This window comes from Cimex lectularius, unplaced genomic scaffold, assembly GCF_000648675.2.
Source record: "Cimex lectularius strain Harlan isolate CLEC.00 unplaced genomic scaffold, Clec_2.1 scaffold152, whole genome shotgun sequence".
Classification (NCBI taxonomy): domain Eukaryota; kingdom Metazoa; phylum Arthropoda; class Insecta; order Hemiptera; family Cimicidae; genus Cimex; species Cimex lectularius.
Genome location: NW_019392749.1, coordinates 803608 through 826314, shown reverse-complemented (window position 1 = coordinate 826314; position 22707 = coordinate 803608). Strand labels below are relative to the sequence as shown.

General features: G+C 35.6%; 1 protein-coding gene across 3 annotated transcripts in view; it reads right to left on the bottom strand.

Moving 5' to 3' along the window:
- Positions 1 to 22707, bottom strand: part of LOC106672627 (Ig-like and fibronectin type-III domain-containing protein 1) — a 383279-nt gene that overhangs the window by 259664 nt on the left and 100908 nt on the right. Inside the window, exon 1 of one of the 3 annotated variants that reach the window (XM_024227216.1) lies at positions 21248 to 21368. The exons of the other annotated variants lie outside the window; for them this stretch is intronic. The gene's annotated coding sequence lies outside the window, so the exon portion shown is untranslated. Of the gene's footprint in view, positions 1 to 21247; positions 21369 to 22707 lie in introns of those variants that run through there. 3 annotated transcript variants of the gene reach the window in all.

Here is a 22707-nt window from a genome sequence, read left to right as displayed (position 1 = left end):
AATCAACATTACTTTGCAAATAATAAATTCTTGAGAATTCTTGACATTATCTGTAGAAACCTCAAAAATATTCAACACAAATTCGCTAATAAGAACAGCGGTTGGATTTGCCTTTTCTTTTCATTATCAATCAATAAAAAGTGTATAAATTAGGATCTGTCAATTAATTTTTCAGACTAGAATGAACTGTTTATTTCAGATTTTAAAGACTCTATCAGAATATCATATTTCAAATCCTTTATTTCAAGAAGAACATTCTAATTAATATTTTTTATAGATTTTCCCCCGATTTTTTACTGACACTTCACTACCTCCTCAGTCTCATAAATTTTCGGGTCTCTCACATCACAATACCCCAAATCTTCCACATTTCTTCACATTAAAAAGCATATCTCAAAAATCGGCCAAGGATCATAAAACGTAACATAAAGCATCACTTAACGTAACATCACTTTTTCTCATCGCTTTACATATTTGATAAATAGATACGTGGGACATGAAAAGTCCTACAATTTATACTATAATATTTCTAATATTTATATTTTTCTGAAAAAATAAAGCGATTGTTGTTGTCCCTGTAAGTTTTAAACGTAACTAGGCAAACAATAAAACAAAACAAAAATTATTCGGCATAAATATATCATTGGCTCTTGTTAATTGGTACATTTTTATTAATAATTGTTATTGTTACCAATAGTAGAAATTAAAAACAATTATAAAATTGAGTTTGAAGGATCTGTGATTAGGTTTTAAATCAATGATGGGTAGGAAATAAATTGTCTTTTCTACAGTAGACATTTATTACGTGAGACACGGTTTGGTCTAATATATATATATATATATATATATAGTAATTTTTTTATATAAAGTTGTTTGACGGTGTTTTACATTATTATAAGTTCAGAAGTGGATGTCTGAACGACTAGGGACTTGGCCGAAAATACTATCAAAAATATGACTTCAATGACAGACTACTTGCCAAGTGCTTTGTCGTCCAGACATTCACTTCTGAACTTATAAGAATATAAAACACCGTCAAACCACATTATATAAAAAAAAGTCACTGAAGAGGGTCTATATTAAACCGAAACGCACGTGACGTAATAAATGCCTATTGTGTAAATAAAATCTATTCCCTATCCATCATCTTATTATGGAGTTTCACAAAATCAGGATGGACACCATCAAAAAATTTTAAACCGACTTACTGATTTAATTTATTTTTAAATTATTATTAATCTGAACTAATCTAATCTCAAAGGATACAACAAGAAACATGTTCATAGCATAAATTTGAATTCAGATACTAAGAGAGTCGAACAAGTTGGGTAAGTAAATCGAGTTTGTTGAGATTCACTGCAGGATTTGCTTTAATGACAAGGTATCTTTTTAAAAACTAGTTTTTCTTTTGGGACCATTTGCGTACGAAGGTCATCGACACTGTAATAGGCAATTCCTTTCCTGAAATGTTTTAATAAACCTCCAAACATCCGGCTTTGACAGCAATCATCATTTGTCTATGAGGGCTTTTGTTCACCCGGAGGGCATCATGCCAGGATAAATAAGCCGATCTCTCCTCTTCATTGGGCAACACAGCCCGCAAGCTTTAAACCGGGCATAATTTCAATGATACGAAGTAATTGTTTTCCTTTGTTCTTGAAAATCGACAGACCGTCAAACAGGTTTTTATTATTACTGGAAAACGGTTGGTATAAATAAACCCGGTGGAGAGTTTTCGTAAGCGGCGATAAAACAATTACAAAGTCCTCGTTTATAAATAGAGACGAATCCGTGCAAAAATACCTATTAGAGGAACTCTCACTGAGAACGTTTGTAATTAGCGTATGTTGTATCAACTTGTATATTTAACGAGACATCGATGTTTTATAGGGTTTACCAGAAAATTGAATTTGGGTTTACATACAAATCGGTACATGTATGTACCTATCACCTCTCGCAGTCCACCGGCTATTCCACTTTTGTAATTTGTAATAAATTACCGGCAGGAGAATCACCGACCTAGGGAGTTGGAAGTCCGAGGTCAGACCTCGGTCTTATCGGCCCAGCCACCGACATAAAACCTACGTCGATTGAGCACACATCGCATACAGCTCGTACATACAAAACGTGATTTGATTAAACTCTAGTGAATACACTCGCACACTTTCTTAAATTTCCTATTTACTCACTCAATTCACTCGATTAGGGGGCAGGAGTACTCGATAATCCTCCATCACCCTTTGCGCCTATTTTTTTTTTTTTTTTTTTTTTCCGGGGCTTTCGACATCTAGGTCATTTCAGCCCCCACTAAGTCTATATTCTATACACGTTCATACAAATAAATACATTCATACACTTAAATACATCCATACAGTACACTCATTCCGTTTGGTCGGTGGAGTACTTGATATTCCTCCACCGACCTACACTTAAACTAAACTAGATTGGGGTCGATGGGGTACTTTTATAAATATTCCGCCATCGACCCCGAACACACACTCACCCGCTTTCATCGTTCGAGGGGCGATGATGACGTTATATTCACCCTCACCCCTCGCCATTCACGCTAATAAATACATGCACACAGACAAAACATATAGACACATAACACATAAGACATACTATATACAATAAAAAACCCCAATTTCCCCTAAAAAGCGGAACAGGGGACTCTCAAACTCGCTACCATGCTCGAGGACTCTTCTTAAATCCGGCGGCATGCCTACACGCTCTCTGTATGGAGCCAAGGCATGACACGCCTCTATTATGTGGGACACATCGAGCAGTTTGCGCCTATTATACGACTAACCTAACTGAAAATCGATGGGTACTGAATATTCCGCCAAGAGACCTCATACACTGCACATTCACGCTAATAAATGCATTTACTCTCAACACGTGCTAGGTTACAAAACTATTAGTACTTTATACAATACAACAATCACATATTATATACCTAACCTAACTGCGGGTCGATGAGGCACTCAATATTCCGTCATCAACTCACTTACACTCACTTTCGATACTAGGTACAGAATGTCAGTACTATATACAACAAAAAATACTGTTCCTTTCAAATATAGGAACAGAGGACTCAGGTACTCGATGAGCGATTCTCATATCGGGTGCATTCATGCATGCTCCGTCAACATAGAACCAAGGAATTGTAACCTTCAATTAGGTGGGACACATCGAGCAATCTTTCTCTACATGCCGGATATATATGCGGGGTTTGGCCCATAAGTAAATGTCCATGTATCAACCTCGCATGGCATACCCTTAATCGGGTGCGGATGACCCTTGTACTAGTCAGGTCATCGATCTATGTAAAGTGGTCCTGATACCAAGAGTTTCTCAGCCGATCCGGCTCACCGATGCCGCCACCTTCTTTTAATAATGTTTTTTATTGCATTTTTAAAGTCAGAGGGTCGGATCGCTGTTATTAAGTCGAGAGACTCCGGCGACTCGGCCTTAGCCGTCTCGTCCGCCTCTTTAAAAAATATATTTAAGAATAAGATAATAAATTTAGCATTAGTACACTGGTTGTACAATAAGTATAATTAATTAATCTTTTTATTTAAGGTATTGGTTGAAATGAAAAAGTTAAGTGTCACGAGCGGGCTCGAACCCACGTCCTTCGAGGTGGCCAATTGTCCCGATGTCTCAAGTGGTTAGAGCAGCCGCGTATTGATCCGAAAGTCATGGGTTCGAATCCCACTCGTGATACTAACTTTTTCATTTTAACCAATACCTTACATAAAAAGATTAATTAATTGAAAAAAGTTATTTGGTCAATCAGATCACGAAATATAATGGATTGAGTAAAAACTTCTTTTCTGCTTTCTATTTGGGTTGATTCCTTTTCTCCCCTTTAACTCAAACAAATATTAGACAAATATGTACTGAATGCTTTCTGTCTCTGTCTTATAAAACATCAAAAATGTTCTTAAAAGCATTAACAAGCGTTTCAAGGGTATTAGGTTAATAATAACAAATACTTTGATTGAATTTATAAAAAAATATATTTTGAATTGTATAAATTCACTTTTCCACATCCAAAATGTAATTGTTATATGTAAACAATGTTTGTAAATCCCAGGCCCTGAAGATGATCTCCATAAAGATCGAAACGTTGGCACGATAAAGAAAATGTTTTCTGAAACCTACATCACACCAGACCGCATCTCACGATTTCTAAATAAATAATAACATAATAATAATTTCTATTAAAAAAAAAAAAATTACAGTATATATAGTAATAATATGTTATACGATAAGTTAAAACTGGATTGATTTCAATTCGAACACTATTAAAATATTAACAGAAAGAAAGACAAAAACAAAAAGGAATTTCATGTAAAATGGCTTGGCATTGCAAATCTTTTTTTACATTCACGTAGAGACAAATTAATACAACACGAACGCATCTAACTTTGGTAATTCTGCTAAACGATTAAACAATTGAAATCATTTGAAAATATGCATCTTTTTTAGAAGAATGATCGCAAAACCGCAATGTAGTTTGGTTCGATTCCGATGATTTAAATTTAAATCTACTTGGTACTTGTAGCACTTCATTCTAATGCCTTAACGTTACCTCTTTCTTCTTTAAACGAACTTTTTATTTTATTATACCTTGGTTGAAATAATACATTCAACAGATTATATTCGTAATTTATGGTTTTATTGTCCGCCATGGGATTATATGCATGGTTGTGAAATTATAATGGAAATTTAAATCACATTTCTTTTCTATAAACGTTAAAGCCGTTGTGGGGAGATTGAGCAAGATGGTTTTGTTTAACTTTAGTTATTTAGAGAATAAGACAACGTAAAGTTTCTTGAAGTGAGTTTCTTTTGTAAGGTCTCTAGGTTAAAAGGGAGACTTTTGCTTCTAACCCTGTGGTCAAATTGTTACCTACTCTCTATAGTGATAGGATTCGTTGCAGAATGTGTTGCCTAACGGGCTCGCTCGTCTGTGTCAACTGACCCATTTGCCAGGATATTGTCCTCAGCAGGCAGGTAATTATGCTCCAGGGTGCCGGAAAATGGGTCGACAGGAAATGGGAAATTGCTTTATATTGCTTTTCTTGAAAGCGTTGGGAAGAGATTTGGATAAACGGATCTACTTGATTTCACAGAATGAAATCAATTTGTTCTAAAGTTCGGTTTGAATTAAACCTTAAAAGTCAGATCGAGGTGAAATTGGTGAAGTTGCGCGAGCGAAAAGTTCTTCTGTCATACACATCCACTGTAAATCGCGGATATTTATACGCTTGGAATAAAATGGTGAATTTCGGACTTTAACTTTTGATTAGACAGAAGGAAATATCATAATGTAATTTCTAAACGAAAAATTATCAAACTATTTAGTCAAACCTCTATAACATTTTAAAAGAAAAGAATAAATAATAATAATAATAAAAAATGGCATACGACATATTCTAAATCATAATTAATTGACTTTAAGTTGTGTTTAAGGGCAGATAAGGCAAATTCCTCCTGGTATACTGAAGGCTCCAAAACCGACAATGGCGAACTGACGGTAAACCTAGGCAAGTATGCTACAGTTTCCCAGTCTGAAATCATAGCGATTGAACAATATGCCTGAGAAATAAAAAGGCTAGGAATGCATTCCCGGAAGATAGCCATTTTCTCTGACAGCCAAGCAGCACTCAGGGCCTTAGCCTCTGCAAGGAGAAGGCAAAGAGTGTTTGGAAATGCATGGAAAAAACGGACATCCATCTGCCAGGGTAGGCCATGTAAATAAGCAATGAAAACTAAGGGAGGAGATTCTGGCAGATGCCATTATAGGTGTCAATTGATGCTACGACTCTAAAGTACAACTTTACCAAGAAGTACAAAGTACCAATACCAGAACAGGAAGAATGGGCCAAAGGAACAACACTAAAAGCAAATTCCTACTGGTATAGTTACGGCTCTAAAACCCACAAGGGTACGGGAGCTGGGGTCTTCGGGATGAATCCCTAGACCGAACTGACGGTCAACCTTAATAAGTATGCAACAGTTTTCCAGTCTGAAATCATAGTGATTGAACAATGCGCCAGAGAAATAAAAAGCCTAGGAATACATTTACGGAAGATAGATATTTTCTCTGACAGCCAGGCAGCCCTCATGCTCGGCGAAGCAAGGAGTGTTTGGAACTGCACGGAGGTCCTGACGGAAGTCAGTGACACTAATGAACTGACCCTGGGTCCCTGGACATTCGGTGCATAGAGGCAACGAAAAGTTTGACAGGTTGGCCAAACAGGGAGCCAACATGGACTCACTATGGGCACACAACCCTACTGCGGCCTAGCAGCCTGCCACAAACGAGAATACATCTTAAAATGGATCCTTAATGTGTCCAAAACCTAGTGGAACAATACCACAGCTATGAGAAGAGATTCATAGAAGGACCATCTGCAAAACTGACAAAAGAATTACTGGAAGGCAACCGCAACCGAACCAGGATTCTAGTTGGACTCCTGACAGGGCACTGCCACTTAAGAAAGCATATGCACCGGATAGCAGCACAGACAGAAAAAACACTGCAGATACTGGCAGGAAGAGGAGAAAACCGCAGAACACATTTTATGTTTCTGTGAAGGTCGATGTAGGTGCAGGTGCTTGCAACTAGGACAAGAAAAACCACAAGCAATGTCCAAATATGACCATCCTGACATTTCAAAAGATTTTTTACCATGAAAACAATAGTGCAATCGGATTTTAAATTGGCAAAAAAACCCAAAGTTGTCGCAAAAAGAAACCGGCAGCGAAATTTCGATATTTTACTGTATCTAAATTCCTCTCTCCGACATGTTGGAAGGGCTTTAGGTTTTTCAAAAAATAAAATCCGAGATGTACTCCGGACTTACAATTTTAAGCCGTATCGCTTTCGATGCTGAAACACGCATCGAAGATGGCCAAATGCCGAAGCGCCGAAACATACAAACCCAAAGAAGAAAGACGACCACAATGATCAGTAACACCAAATTTCAGGTTCATTAACCCGCGTACAACAAGGATCTTACAATTCAAAAATTATTAGTTTATGATCGATCGATTTGATGGTTATTCCTGTTTAGGTTATATTAAGTTCTATGATTTATAAATGTCCCTTAATAATAATAACCTTTATTAAGTTGTTTTGGAAACTTGTACGTCGTAAGCGTAATGACCGTACTGATCCCATTTGTTGCAGTATTAAAGATTCATGACACTTTCTCTAGAGCAAGTGAAGAAATATTCCAAACTACGGGTTCGTACTTGTTTCCCGAGCAGTTACGTCCGGCCACGAAATCGGCAGAGGTTGTGAAAAATAGAAGAAAAGAAGTATTACGAGTTGGCAATCGGTATGTCAGCAGTTTGTTTACTGTTGGATCGTGGTGGTATATTGACGTATAATTATTCCAGATTCGAGAAGCGGTTACGAAGTGTGTCCGACGTGATTTCCTACCGTTACCGGTGATCTGGCACGTAACGATTTTCGATCTGTCGCAAAACGATCTGTTTTTGAACAAAGGGAAAGTTGAAGTTGCACAAAAAAAATAATAAGACAAAAGCCGTTAAAGTTTTAGATCAACAGAAAACAGCTGCGGTTGTTAACACGTTTCTAAAACTTTTCTTTGTCTAGAATTTCAATGTGTCTCCCTGATGGAGATTTTAGATCTTTGGAATTTTTAAATTAGATGTACTTAGCGCTATCTCGATTTAATTACTATTAGTAACATAATAATGTTGTTTTTTAACATAGGGGCGTCGGTGGCCGCATCGGTTTAAGCCAGAAACACACTTACCCGATGCTACGCCATGCGACGCTACCCGACGCAAATCCAAACTCCGATTTTCCATAAGGTTGCATTAACCCCGTGCGCATCTACCCTAAATAATACCTAAATAATAAGACAGAAAAAACTGCCTACAAGTTAAATTATAAACTGGACATGAAAAATTTTATATTTATATATTGTTTATTTACATTATTTATATCATATATTTTTTGTACACAATCGATACCAGAAATAGTTGGGGGTGAAAAGCCATGTTTTAGATTGAAGATTTTGGATTTTTTTAGATTTACGCCAAATAAATCAGTGCTGCCAATAAACCGTCACCCTACCAAAGCGAGACAAGGAGTCGGATAGCATCGGGTAAGTGTGTTGCCCGCTTAATACTTGTTCATAATCACTTTAACTACCATCACCATCACTTCCTAGGAGATCCATCGTTTCTTCAGTCCGCGAGGAGGATTCGAGGGAATTCGTCGGGATGCGAGGTTTTTGGTGTGCTGATTTAAGGTGGTTGGGAGTAAATATAAATGATGAAAGCAGTTAATGTGAAATTTGCGGTAACGAGAACGGATTCCATCTTGAACGGAAGGAATATTTATGTTTGTATGTGTAGTAAGGTTCGATACATAAAACGGAACATTAAGGACGTTTCGTAGGATTAAGGATTGGGCAGTTTGAATACTGCGGATGTTGGAATGTTTGGCTGAACCACACACTCCAGTCCGTCCATATCGGCTTAAAGCCAGAAACACTTACCCGATGCTGCGCCATGCGACGTTACCCGATGCTACCCGACACAAATTCAAACTCCGATTTTCCGTAAGGTTGCATTACCCCCGTGCACATCTACCCGATGCTACCCGACGCAAATCCAAACTCCGATTTTCCATAAGGTTGCATTACCCCCGTGCACATCTACCCGATGCTATGCAAAGGTAACCTACCCGACGGTCTGCGATCCCCACTGTCCAGATTTTCGTCGGGTCGCATCGAGTACAGTCAAAGACAAAAGAACCCGACACTCATATTTTTATCCAAACTACATGTATTAATGTCGTTATATTAATTACAACATACTTATTTTAATATAAACCAAATTACCTGTGATTAAAAATCAATTAGTTTTTATTTAAAAAATTAATTTAATGGTTTGGTAGAAAATTAATCAAAACACCGGAATATGATTTTTTGATATAATGAATTTAACTAACAATTTATTGTACTCGCTTCGGTGGTGCATGTACTAAAATTGGAACAATTTATTACACGGTTTTGCTCATAAAATTTAATTAACAGTTTATTTCATAGTTTTGCTCGTAAAATTACACCATTTTGTAATGTCGGGTAGCATCAGAACAGGACACTCATATTTTTTGTAGTTTATTTCAAATTAAGTACATGTAATTTTGTCGTTATATTAATTACAACATGTTATTTTAATGTAAACCAAATTAAACGAGATAAAAAATGCATAAGTTTTTATAAACATTGTTTAATTATGATGGTTAGGAGTAACTTTATTTAAAACAATAAATTTAACAAACAATTTATTAGATGGTTGTGCTCCTAAAATTTAACTAACAATTTATTACAAGGTTTTGCTCAAAATAGTGCATTAAGAACAAAAGATGCGTTGCGACTGTGATAGTGATTATTGTGATAAACGCTGTGGACTGTACGCGATGTGTGCTTGCGTCGGATAGATGTGCACACCCCACCAAAACGTGGCAAGGCGTCGGGTAGCATCGGGTAGCGTCGCATGGCGTAGCATCGGGTAAGTGTGTTCCTGTCTTTAGGCGTTGACACGGCCCTCATCACTGTAAGGTAAAGGTCCCCGGTTCGAATCCCCTGCATTCAAACCCGACATACTTACAAATGTTTTTTTTTTCAAAAACCTGGCACCCTGAGGGGGGTTGATATGTCCTCTACTATTCTACCTGTGTCTACTCCGAACCCTCGTAAAAAAAAAAATAATTTTCAATTAAAAATCAGATATTGCTAATTTGAAATAAAAACGTTCTGTTCCTTCGTCGAGCTTTTAAAGATTATATCCCTTACATGAGCACGTTGATATTATTTTTAATAATTGAACTGATAGGCAGTGGTCGCTGCGTTTTATAATTTAACATGGTTGTTGCGACAGAGTAAACATTTCCGAGGTTTTTTTGACCAATTTTTAAAAGCGTGTATTGGAGATTCTTTTTTTATTTCTCATGTCACGTAAATTTGACTGTTTTGTCTTATTGTCAAAAACAAAAGAACATCTGTCTGTGAATAATGACTGGATTGGCGAATGAGCAAGATGGGTATGATTGGTACAAATTACAGGACTGACGCAACGCGACATTCAGCCTTCGCCGGCGTTTCTCATGGCCAATGCCGAGTTCAAGTTCGCGGCCGGTTATGTTTTTATTTCAAGTTAACCACCGTCAATATTTTTTGAGGTGAATGTAATTTCAGAAACGTGTTTGTTTAGGGAAAAAATAAATTCAACATCTATCACCTTCATAACTTTCCGAAAAAAGACTAACATCTCAGAAACATCCGCGTTCTTTAAGACTTTGGACACCATGTTACATAGAATTTCAATTGTAAATTTATATTAATTTTAGGCTTCGGTTCGTGGGTAAGCTAGTTGAACAACTGGTAGATGTCAAATCCACTAATCGTTTAACAACTCCAACAAGCTATTAAGCGCATTTAAATCCATAACAAATTCTCCTGTGAATTAATACAAGAAAATCAAATAACAAAACAACAAAAAGTTTTTAAAAAATTCAATCAAAGTATTCACGCTGAAATTTCATTTCTGCTTTTTTGTGCATATATTATTTTTCTAAACTAACATAAGACAATGCTGAAAAAGTGTTTTTATAAATACAATACAAAATATTTTGTAACTCTGAAAAAATAATTAAACTTTTCACTCGTTTCTATTCGATGAGTAATTTCATCGTTCAATCGGTTTGGTCCTACAATTAAACAAAATATTTTATGGTATTGTTAAAATTTAATAAATTACTTCTTTCAATTAATTAAACTTTTTATAAGGTATTTGTTGAAATGAGAAAGTTAGTGTCACGAGCGGGATTCGAAACCACGATCTTCGGATAAATTATATGAAGAATAATAAAAACGTTCTCAGAGATATGTATATAAAGATAAGTAGACAAAGAGATAGGGGGATGAAAAGAGGAGGACGGAAAAATTGACATTGATAAACTTTATAAGTGTGTGGTGATTAGTGACCGTTAATCGATAATTATTTAGAAATCGTGAGATGCGGTCTGGTGTGATGTAAGTTTCAGAAAAAACATTTTCTTTATCGTGCCAACGTTTCGATCTTTATTGAGATCATCTTCAGCGCCTGGGATTTACAAACATTGTTTACATATAACAATTACATTTTGAATGTGAAAAAGTGAATTTATACAATCCAAAATATATATTTTTTTAATATATTCAATCAAAGAATTTCTACTCACTCAAAGTGTTTGTCTTCTGTGTAATTGTGCCATTCTTGCGTGCCAGTGAGATTTTGCTGTTTTATGTTTATATACGTTGGATTTTGAAGGGGTTGGGGAAGGAAGTCGGTATAGAAAAGACATTTTTGTATAAGGCGTCGGCTTCTTTGAGATGAAAAGAGCGCACGAAGGGAAACAATGTATTGGTAATGGTTCGGCCAGATTATCCTTTCAGGATTATATAGAAAGGGATAAATAGGAAAAGGAAAGCTAAATTGTTCGACAATTAGACTATGTGAAAAATATTTGATGTGTGGAATGTAATGTGATGATATAGGTATCTTATCTGTATTGAATTTGATTAATGATATTGGCGTAGCTGCGACTGAGTTTACATGTGTCTGTTCTGTAATTGGTGCTGCGTTTATCTCTGTTGATATAAACCAGTTCTAAGAAATTACGCTCATGTTTGTTTTGTTCTGTATGTAATATTTTTGGACTTTTGAAATAGAAATTGTGTTGGTGTTCAAAATGGTGGGTAGCGAGTGCTGTAGGATTTTGCTTAGGTTTTTTGCAATCATAGATATGTTGCTTTACTCTCTTGTCCAGATATTGGGATGTAAGACCGATGTAAGTTAAAGCCGGACAGTTTAAACAGTTGATTTTGTAGATTACGTCAGATTTATTTGTTATTGGTGTCGGATCGTAGTTACAACGTGTTATTTGATAGAGTTGTATGTGGTGTTATGTTGGGCCCTTTATCTTTAATAATTTATTTAGAAATCGTGAGATGCGGTGTAGTGTGATGTAGGTTTCAGAAAAACATTTTCTTTATCGTGCCAACGTTTCGATCTTTATTGAGATCATCTTCAGGGCCTGGGATTTACAAACATTGNAAAATATATTTTGCATTGTATAAATTCACTTTTTCACATCCAAAATGTAATTGTTATATGTAAACAATGTTTGTAAATCCCAGGCCCTGAAGATGATCTCAATAAAGATCGAAACGTTGGCACGATAAAGAAAATGTTTTCCTAAAACCTACATCACACCAGACCGCATCTCACGATTTCTAAATAAATTAATAAAGATAAATGGCCCAACCTAACACCACACATATCTTTAATAATGTTCAGTTTGTGTCTATTGGAATGTTAAAACTGAAAATGAAACTTTATAAGTTGTATTGCATATTATATCCATATGCGTAACGTTCTATATGCATATTATATTATTAATACAAAGTCTTTTTGTATAAGGAATTATAAATATGAATACGCACCTAAAATAACAATTTCTGGTACAGTAAATCTGATTAGAAATGTATCTTTTGTATATTTTCAAAACCCAATTAATTTACATTCCTGAACGTGTTTCGTTTTCACACATCTTTTATTAAACGTAGATGTTTGTTAAAACGCAGTATTGCAAAGTTAATATGAAGTAGTGTCACATTATTCTCCATACAGTCATAAAATAGCATAACGCTGTTGTAAATTTGCTGGAGGGAAGAAAAAAGTAGTTACTTCTTTATGAAAGGAAACACACGCCATAATACCAAATTTGTGAGTTCAATCCCAAGTCAAAATGTCAGAGCGTTTAAGGGAATAGAGAGAACCACGCTATTTCCCAAATGTAAGGGCCAAGGTCGGTTGCGTGTCCGCCCCTGGGCCTCGCAGGGAAAGTCTCCCCCTTCCACGAAACCTGCAAAGGTTTTCCTTTTTCCCCCTCTTTACTAGAAAAGTTTTACTCCTTTTTACGGAAAGGCACCGGTTTCTTTATCACGGTTGCCTCCGGGGATTCGAGAGCAACGTCGTCGTCCTTCACAGTAATCCGATAGTCGGCCTCGCACCGATGAGCGGCTCCGACCCGCCCGGATCTGAAAGGGAAATGGTCTTAACAGCATAATAGGTCGAATCGTTACAAATTACTCCGACGCTCCTCTTTGCATTACAGCATCAATCAGTCACTTTTCAAACGCTGATTCCATTCAGGGTTGAACCATGTAAAAATATACATTTTTTAACAACAAACCCCACTCATGTGAACAATCGAAATAATATATTTTTGGTAAAACTTCTGCTATTAGGGATGTCATTACTATTTGATAGAAAAATTTACTTAGTCTCTTCAAGTTTATTTTTTTAACTTCAAGAATATAATAAGAGGAGACATTTTTTTAAATATCATTTTCAATGCAACAATTCGTACAACATACCAAACCCCAATACCAAACATACAGACCTCAGATCAAATCTGCTCTCAACTCTGACCAAAATTCCTCTGACCAAACTCAATTTCGAACGCCATCTCCTAAAAAGGCTAATCTTGATCGTGAGATGCGGTCTAGTGTGACGTAGGTTAAGAAAAACATTTCTTTCGATCTTTTTTTAAATCATCTTCAGGGCTCAAAGTGTTTATTTTCTGTGTAGTTGTGTCATTATCGTGTTGAGAGTGCCCACTTTCTACACAGAAAACAAACACTTAGCCCTGACGATGATCTCAATAAAGATCGAAACGTTGGCTCGATAAAGAAAATGTTTTTCTGAAACCTACGTCACACCAGACCGCATCTCAGATCTCCGAATATTCATTAACTAACGGTCACTGAACACCACGCTATTCTTGAAATTCAACTCTCACCTACCATCAATTTAGTTTTAGGTTCTACTGTCGAGCACTGTTTGACACAATACCCTCTGCCCTAGAAAAAAAGTATTAATGTTTAGAAATTTTTCTAGATTTCATTAAAAAAGTATCCTTCACGACTTCATTCTGAAATCCTGCCACTCGGCCCATTGGTAAAAATCTCACTTTTTCAGGCTTCTAACCGATGAAGGCCGTTCCGCAAGGTTGTATCCTAAGACCAATCTTCTACGTTCTTTACACCACCGACATATTTATACAGCCGAATACCTAAATCCTAGCCTCGAACTCTGTCCCTCTTCTAGCAGCACAAGCAATCTAAGAACAGACATTATATAATTGGGCAGACGTTATATATTATGCTAAATAATGCTCATAAATCCATAAACGACTGGCAAAATCTTACACTCTTTCTTTCATGGAGAATTTCATTTAAAGGAAAATTAAAATTTTACAACTTTTACTCTTTTACTTTTTTTAAAATACGTAATAGTTTATGATATTTTTAAAAGCGTAGCAAATATCAAGTACTCGTAATCATCAAGTCAACAAGATCACAAAGTCTGTTCGGAACGTTTGCGTCCATCCTTTATATTTCCAATTGCAAAATAAACGAAACGATCATGAAATTAAGTAAATTGAAAATAAAAACAGCGGCCATATCAGTACAGATGTAGAAGAATCGTCAGAACGTGACTGTTTTCACGTTTTCAACTAGTGTTCAACATCATTTTCCTCTGATCTGATAATGGTCAATCTCGTGAATGTAGCCCCCCCCCCGTTATGAATGTACAATGACCGTCAATTGGCGTAAATGCATGCATGTCGCACCATCATTTCGACGAGTACCGGCTTTTTTCAAAGCCCATTCGCCAAAGTAGAAATACGCTGAGTTTTTATTTCCACTACGCCGGGCATTCCATCCTACCAATGTGGAAGTACGAAAATAGCCAGTAAAAAAAAAATAACTGTGGCACATTAAATCTGGATAAGCTTTTCTAGAGACCCGGCTAGAGTGATAACCATTAGGAACCCCCTTAATGTAAATAATGAAACTTTTCCAAGAGTTCGTCAAATTTAAAAATGTGACGCCTCATGAAAATTTACATAATTTAAAACCATGACTACATTTTTTATAATAATTTGCTCGATTGAAGTAAGAATTATTAAAAACTCTGTTTCATCCAAAATTTATGATGGTTGATGAGTTCAGTTTTTATTTCATTGACTTTCATAGTTTTATATTTTTACAGTCAATCGGTCGAACGGCCTGCGTGACAGTGCGGGACCCAACACCTCTGCAGTGATTTGGCTTGTTTAGTTTACTGATTATCAATTACGTTAGTGCATAATTAATCATTTCCTCCCTTGATAAATTTAACACCTTCATCTAAACAACCCTTAATAAGCGTTTTCACTCCTTCTTTCTCTGTCCGTTTATATGTCTTTCTCCATTTCAATTTACCTGTTTGTCTATTCTCTCTTTCTCTTTTTACTTCCTCTCCATTACTCTCTGTATGTCTCTATATTACTTTTCTCCCTCTTTTTATCTTTATTTTGGTGACTACCTATTCTATCTACGTTCACCCTTTCTCTTCGACAACAGATTTAGTTATAGAAGTTTTAGTAACGCAAAAGTTACTTTTAGTGATATTTCTACTTTATCGGTATATTCTGCCGTACCATCCTAGTATCAACCCAGTCACTCTACCTCGACACATCTCTTTCACCCTTTTTCTTTCGAACCTTCTCTCTCTCTCTCACCATCTATCTACCTACCTACTTATCACTCTAACTCAATCTAACTATATATGTATATCTCTCACTGCTTCATTATTCCCCCCTTTCGCTCTCTCTCTCTCTCTCTCTCTCTCTCTCTCTCTCTCTCTCTCTCTCTCTCTCTCTCTCTCTCTCTCTCTCTCTCTCTCTCTCTCTCTCTCTCTCTCTCTCTCTCTCTCTCTCTCTCTCTCTCTCTCTCTCTCTCTCTCTCTCTCTCTCTCTCTCTCTCTCTCTCTCTCTCTCTCTCTCTCTCTCTCTCTCTCTCTCTCTCTCTCTCTCTCTCTCTCTCTCTCTCTCTCTCTCTCTCTCTCTCTCTCTCTCTCTCTCTCTCTCTCTCTCTCTCTCTCTCTCTCTCTCTCTCTCTCTCTCTCTCTCTCTCTCTCTCTCTCTCTCTCTCTCTCTCTCTCTCTCTCTCTCTCTCTCTCTCTCTCTCTCTCTCTCTCTCTCTCTCTCTCTCTCTCTCTCTCTCTCTCTCTCTCTCTCTCTCTCTCTCTCTCTCTCTCTCTCTCTCTCTCTCTCTCTCTCTCTCTCTCTCTCTCTCTCTCTCTCTCTCTCTCTCTCTCTCTCTCTCTCTCTCTCTCTCTCTCTCTCTCTCTCTCTCTCTCTCTCTCTCTCTCTCTCTCTCTCTCTCTCTCTCTCTCTCTCTCTCTCTCTCTCTCTCTCTCTCTCTCTCTCTCTCTCTCTCTCTCTCTCTCTCTCTCTCTCACTCTCTCTCTCTCTCTCTCTCTCTCTCCTATCTATCTATCTATCGATTTATCTATCTATCTACCTATCTATCTATATATCTATCCATCTTCTATCTATATGTCTGTTTATTTTTCTATCTATCCCTCTTTCGATCTATATCATCTCTCCTTTCTCTATCTTTCTTTCTTTCTCTATATCTTTACACGTCTATCTAGCTACATAACCGTTTATTTATTTAAATTATGTAAGTCTCACTATCTCTCTCTCTATCTATCTATCCATATATCTATCTATCTATATATCTATCTATCTTCTATCTATTTGTCTAACTAGTTCTTTCTCTATCCCTTTTTCTATCCATATACTCATCGTTTCTCTATCGTTCTCTTTTCTCTATATCTTTATATCTCTATCTATCTACCTACATAACTGTTTATTTATTTAATTTAATTTAAATTCTCTCTCTCTCTCTCTCTCTCTCTCTCTCTCTCTCTCTCTCTCTTTCTTTCTTTTTTTCTCTTTCTTTCCATCTACCTATCTTCTATCGATATCCTCTCTCCTTTCTCTAGCTTTCTCTCTTTCTGTATATATTTATATCTGTATCGATCTCTATTTATCTATCTACGTACATAACTATTTATTTAAATTATGGAATTATCACACACTCTCTGTTCTTCTTTCTTTCTCTCTCATTCTCATGCATCAATACATCTACCTATCTTTACATCTTAATTGCGTCCGAATTTACTGTCCGTGATTTTTCTAATAATCTACCCTCTCTAAAACTGTTACTTTCACATTGTGAGGTAGATACGTAGTCGGTCGACACAGATGTTATTCTTCCTGTACGTACAAATATAAAAACAAATAAATATATAGTTCCTACGAACACACATTTTATTCCTTTTTTTCCAGCGTGTCTTAAATTAAGACGATTTAAGTGCAATAAAAGAAAGAAATATTTTTCTAGATATAAACCCTTGAAAAAAATGTTGACCCTAAAAGCCCTTGCCAGGTTGCCGAGGGTCAACGGATTACAAGGGATTTATCAAAGCCGATGAGCCTAAAGCGTCACAAAGCTCTCTTGCCCATTTGCGGGCGTTTCTTTACTTTGCGACCGATACTTTTTTTTAAAGCGTTGTCCTTCTTTGCTGTTTTGCTAACATGGGAAAAAAATCGCCTTGCTTATTATCTCCTGTGAAAATTCAGTTAAAGGAAGCCCGGCTTGTAGACTAACCCCCTTCAAAAGTAGCCCGGTTGTTCCGAGGAACTTTCCCCAGTCGGTAGCCCAACTTTTATTATACATTTGAACTTGAAATTTGTTTTTATTTTTTACCCACGCCGACGTGGATTTTCTTGTCGACAACGAAAGGACCCTTATAAAGGATCAATTACATACAAGAACTAGACATTCGAACCACCGTACTCGCCCCTTTGTAATTGTATAAAAAGTTGGACAATTACAGAGAATAATCACAAAAATCTAAACAATAATAAAAAATATTATAAGATAGTGATCTCGAGAAATAAAGCTAAGTTAAGAAATATAATTAAAAAGAAAATATCTCTAGAATAATTTGTATTAACCTCAAACGGAATAAATTGCTGTCGAGCATGTATTTTTTCTCAGATTGTTTTAATATGTTGTATTGTAACGTAATAGCAATTATAAGTCTAATTTTATTAAGTTTTTCGTATTTATTTATTTATTAATCAAAATATTTCTTGAATAGAAAATGTATAAAGTATATATAAGCAATAATCATTGCAAACAATTTGTAGAATATAAAATAATTCCTAAAATTTCTGTTTATCCAATTCTGTCGTACTCTAACGTCTTTAGGTTTTTTCTAATTATTAAACGTGAATTACTGATTCTAGACATATATTCCTTTGAATTATTAATTGTTTTGACTGAACTATGTGCATTTAGCTATACAAGTTGGTTATAAAATTTAAGCAATTTTAAAAACAGTTGAAACTTGCGGTTTTCTCTTCTGATAATCTCAGCTAAACCAGTTTACAGTATCAAATATGAACCTGTGTGGTCAATGGCCCTTGAAAAATATTTACGGAATCGTCATTTATGCAAGGATCACCGATGGGCTCTCCTTAAATGGAAAGTGGTCGCAATCCTTCTGTTTCGTCGTGCCGAAGTTGTTTTCGTGACGCACATAATTTGACAATTTTCTCACGAAATGTTTTTTATTGAAGTTTCGTATCGTGTATAATTCGAAACAAGATGATCGCAGGAAGCAACAAAGAGACATCTACTGAAGATTGCACGAAGATGAAATATACATTTTTCATGTTTTCTTCTTAACGTCATTTATTTGTAATTGTAAATTGTTATTTACAACTTGGTTTTTCACGTCATTACATGAAGATATTGTGAATGCACATCTCTTCATATTTTGTTTAAAATTCAATTTTATTCACAATTCAAATTTAATTAAAACTCTCGGACTGTTTGGCTGAATAATAAAATAATAATACAGTTCAGGCTGATGATAATTTCGTGTTGGCTGTAATACCTACTTATATGTCATAAAATGTAGACGATTTAATTGAAATAAAGTGCCTTTAAAATAGAATTTAATCGAAATCAAATGTTTTTACTCTTCAATTCCACATTTCCTCTCTTAATTTCTCTCAAAATGGTTGTACCTAAACAATTTTTTCACTATTCAAGATAAATCGAAAATATGATGTTACAAAATGTATTGTATTTCATTTAATGATTTTTTATAATATTTTGTCTTTTTCTTTTGTCAATTTTTTTATAAAAAAACATACAGTGATTTTGAGGTAATTTAGCACACTTTGGAAAGTACGGTTCTCTTTAAGAGAACTAGCTTTTTATTTTAGGGAATTTCATTTTATATTCATCATAAGACCAGCTGAGACTAAAACACTTAGTGAGAATTAAATATGACATAAAAGCGATATAAATTTATAAGAACTTTCAATTAACTAAGGTTTTTAGTTGAGATAAAAAAGTCAATGTCACGAGTGGGATTCGAACCCACGACCATCGGCTAGATACGCCGCTATCTACCACTTGAGCTATCGTGACTTTGATCATCGGGACACTAACTTCCCATCTCAACCCCACCTTTTTTTCCCCCTCCTTTTTGCTATTTTTCAAAGTTAGTGTCCGAGTGGATCGAAGTCACGATAGCTCAAGTGGTAGAGTAGCGGCGTATCTAGCCGAAGGTCGAGGGTTCGAATCCCGCTCGTGACATTGACTTTTTTATCTCAACTAAAAACCTTAATTAATTGAAAGTTATTAATTGGTTAAACGGACCACGAAACTAGTGAATTTATAAGAACGATGAATTGAATTTGGCTATTAAAAAAAAAAAAATTAAAAATGGTTCTTGTGGTTCTTGATCGTTATATGATTCTTATTCGTTATATCTATATGTTGTTTTAATAATGTATGAATAGATGCAATACAACGAGAATATAACAAGTGTTTACGTGTGGACTAAAATTGACCTTACATTGACCTTTGTGTTGAGACCTAGGACTGTAGAGAGCTGCTTTCAGGGTACTACTACAATGGAAGCCGGTAAAATGTAAACAGCGGCAGTTCTAGTGTGCGTGGCACACGGGCCAGGGAGACAAAAGACCCGAGTTACACTTAACAGTCACGCCAGGTCAAAATTGAAGGGGAAAAAAGGGGGAAATAAAGTGAGAAAGAACTGCTACTCTGGTATGTAGAGCGTGTAATTGCCTGCGTGAAAGCGAGATTCAATTTGAGATTTATTGGACTCCTATTATTTTGAGCAAAGATTTTGCAGTCCTCATAGTCGAAAGAAACAAAATGGTTTAATGAAGTTTCTGTAAAAGCGTGACAATCAAATTTGTTCATTGAAACGTTATAATCGATAGGACTGTACTAAAGAACGATTTTTTTGCCGTTGCGTTTATTTCTCCACTTGCCTATCTACCTATATAACTATTTATTTAAATTAGGTAAGTATCACACTCCCTCCTTTTCTCTTTCTCTCTCTTTTTTTTGTCTCTCATTCTCAAATATCAATACATCTATCTACTTATCTTTACATGTGTCTTTATTGTGTCGGAATTTGATACGATTTTGTACGTCTAATGGTTTTATGGTCAAACTACGAACAAAAACATAAAATATCAAAAACGTACTACTCTAGACTGTACAATAATAATCTTAGTTTATTATTGTGACATTTCCTTTTGGATTCATGGCGGTGATGAACCTGTAGTTCCATGGTTTCTGTTCATTTTGGTCGGTCTATCCCCTTTGTTTTGGTCTGCTTCAGTCAATTCATATTTGAAATGTTTGCACAAATACAAACATTATTTGACTTTTATACATACTGATTAAATGACCAAATCATATTTTTCTTCGCTTCTGATGAATAGGTGGACGACTTTTGATTTTTGATTTAAAGTTAGTAGACTAATTACGTATGAAAAGAATTCCGTATAAATGAGTGAACATAAATGTATGTCAAGTTTGAGGGAGGTTCGTGAAGTGTCATGGTGGAAAGGTCTCAAACCTTATTTGGAAGGGTTACCTTACTTGTAGAAGGCTCAGTGAAATTTTGAACATAAATACACAGAAACTCCGCCTTTGATCTTTTTCTTCTTAGCATCACGTGCAATTTGACGGGAAAGGATTTAATTTGTTTTTAAAAATGATCCAGTCTTAATGGCAAAACACACGAATGTTCTTCGTGTTGTTGATTAGTCCGAGGTCTGCCATCAATCTAGAGTCGATTTTCGAAACGCAGCGCAAGGGGAAAAGCGTACAACATTCACAACTAAATAAACGTGAACCCCGCAGGCGATAAAATGACCGTATCTGTAAAAGATGTTGCCAGGGATTACCCAATAGTGCCTGAGACGCCTTCTTCACTAGGGTAGACGACACGGCCACAACAGGTGTCGGAATGGGGCATCTTGGTAAATAACCATCGTGGAATCACGTACCGCCTTACCCTGGAAAAAAAAGAGTTCTATTCTTAGAGCTTGAATCGTCGAAATCACCTATTACTTTACTCTGCTTTTTCTCATTTGTTATCAATTTTCTACCCAAGCCGAATCCATTCTAAAGTAAAAATATTTAGATTTTTTTCAAAACTTTGGCCAGTTGCCTGTTTCAAAACCAACGTGTTTTCGTTGCCAATAAATTATCAAAGCTCACCACATGCTAATTGCTAAAAATACATCATCAGTACGTGTGACAAATAAAGCTTCTTTGCCATTTTCTGGATTGTCATAATAAAAACTGATTAATAAATAACTACATAACCCAACTACTTCCCAAACAAGATACATCACCATCATATTGTCCGCCAATACTAAAACAACCATATTGGCAATAAACAAAGTGATATAAGCAAAAATGAGTTGTATAATGAAAAGTTATTTTAAAATTTATAGAAAAATAACACTTCATTGCCTCAGCGGGTAAAATTCTAGAAAACGAATAGCCTAAATGAACAATTTAATTAACAGTTGAGTTTTTGATTTAATTACAACCATAAACATTAACAAACAGTTACACAAAACACTTTATGAAAGACTTTAGTAACTGGCATATTTATCTTTCGATTTCAACGTCTCTCAAGACAGTGTCGATCTTCAATTAATTTTTGGACGAAGTTTTAAAAGTTTTTACGAAGTTTATCAGCTTTAGTCGTGTGCACAAGTTTCTTGAAATAAGAATACTGTTTCAACATAATAATCGTGCTTTAAGATCGCAACCTGATAGATATTTATGTTATTTATGGTAATGTGTTGTGTTTAATGACCGTTAGTTAATGATTATTTGGAGATCGTGAGATGCGGTCTGGTGTGACGTAGGTTTAGAAAAACATTTTCTTTATCGTGTCAACGTTTCGGCCTTTATTGAAGTCATATTCAGGGCCTGGGATTTATAAACATTTTTTAAATTATACAAACACATATAGGATGTAAAAAAATGAATTTATACATTGCTAGAAATTTTAGACTCAATCAAAGTATTTGTACTAACTAAAACTGTTTGTTTTCTGTGTAGATTTGTCATTATTGTGAGTCGTGTTGAGAGTGCCAATATCTCAAAACCAATGTTTATAAATCCCAGGCCCTGAAGATGATCTCAATAAAGATCGAAACGTTGGCACGATAAAGAAAATGTTTTTCTGAACGTATGCCACACCAGACCGCATCTCACGATCTCCAAATAATCATTTATGTTAATGTTGAACTTGATTTTTAGTCTAATTAAAACACGAAATAAAAGAAGATGAAAAGTTTCTGTGGGAATCGCTAAATAAATTTTTGAGTACCTTGGTAAGGTAAAG